Source organism: Nannospalax galili, unplaced genomic scaffold (assembly GCF_000622305.1).
Source record: "Nannospalax galili isolate Female #2095 unplaced genomic scaffold, S.galili_v1.0 scaffold680, whole genome shotgun sequence".
Lineage (NCBI taxonomy): Eukaryota > Metazoa > Chordata > Mammalia > Rodentia > Spalacidae > Nannospalax > Nannospalax galili.
In genome coordinates this window covers 1,169,371-1,169,601 of record NW_008348218.1, presented here as the reverse complement: position 1 = coordinate 1,169,601, position 231 = coordinate 1,169,371, and positions in this window count along the sequence as shown.

Here is a 231-nt window from a genome sequence, read left to right as displayed (position 1 = left end):
GGGGGGGGGGGGGGGGGGGGGCGTTCTCCCTGTTCACGTACCCCTTGTGTCGGGTGGATCGAGACTGCTTCTGGACTTGAATGCTCTTTACTGTGCGTTTCCTGTCTACTCGTAGTGCCTGGCACAATGCAGTCGTGGAACAAATGTTTGCTGAACCCGCATGTCCGCACAGCCTGGCTCAGTGAGCCGGTCCGTCCACACAAGGCAGCCCTGTGCATTTGCACAGAGAGA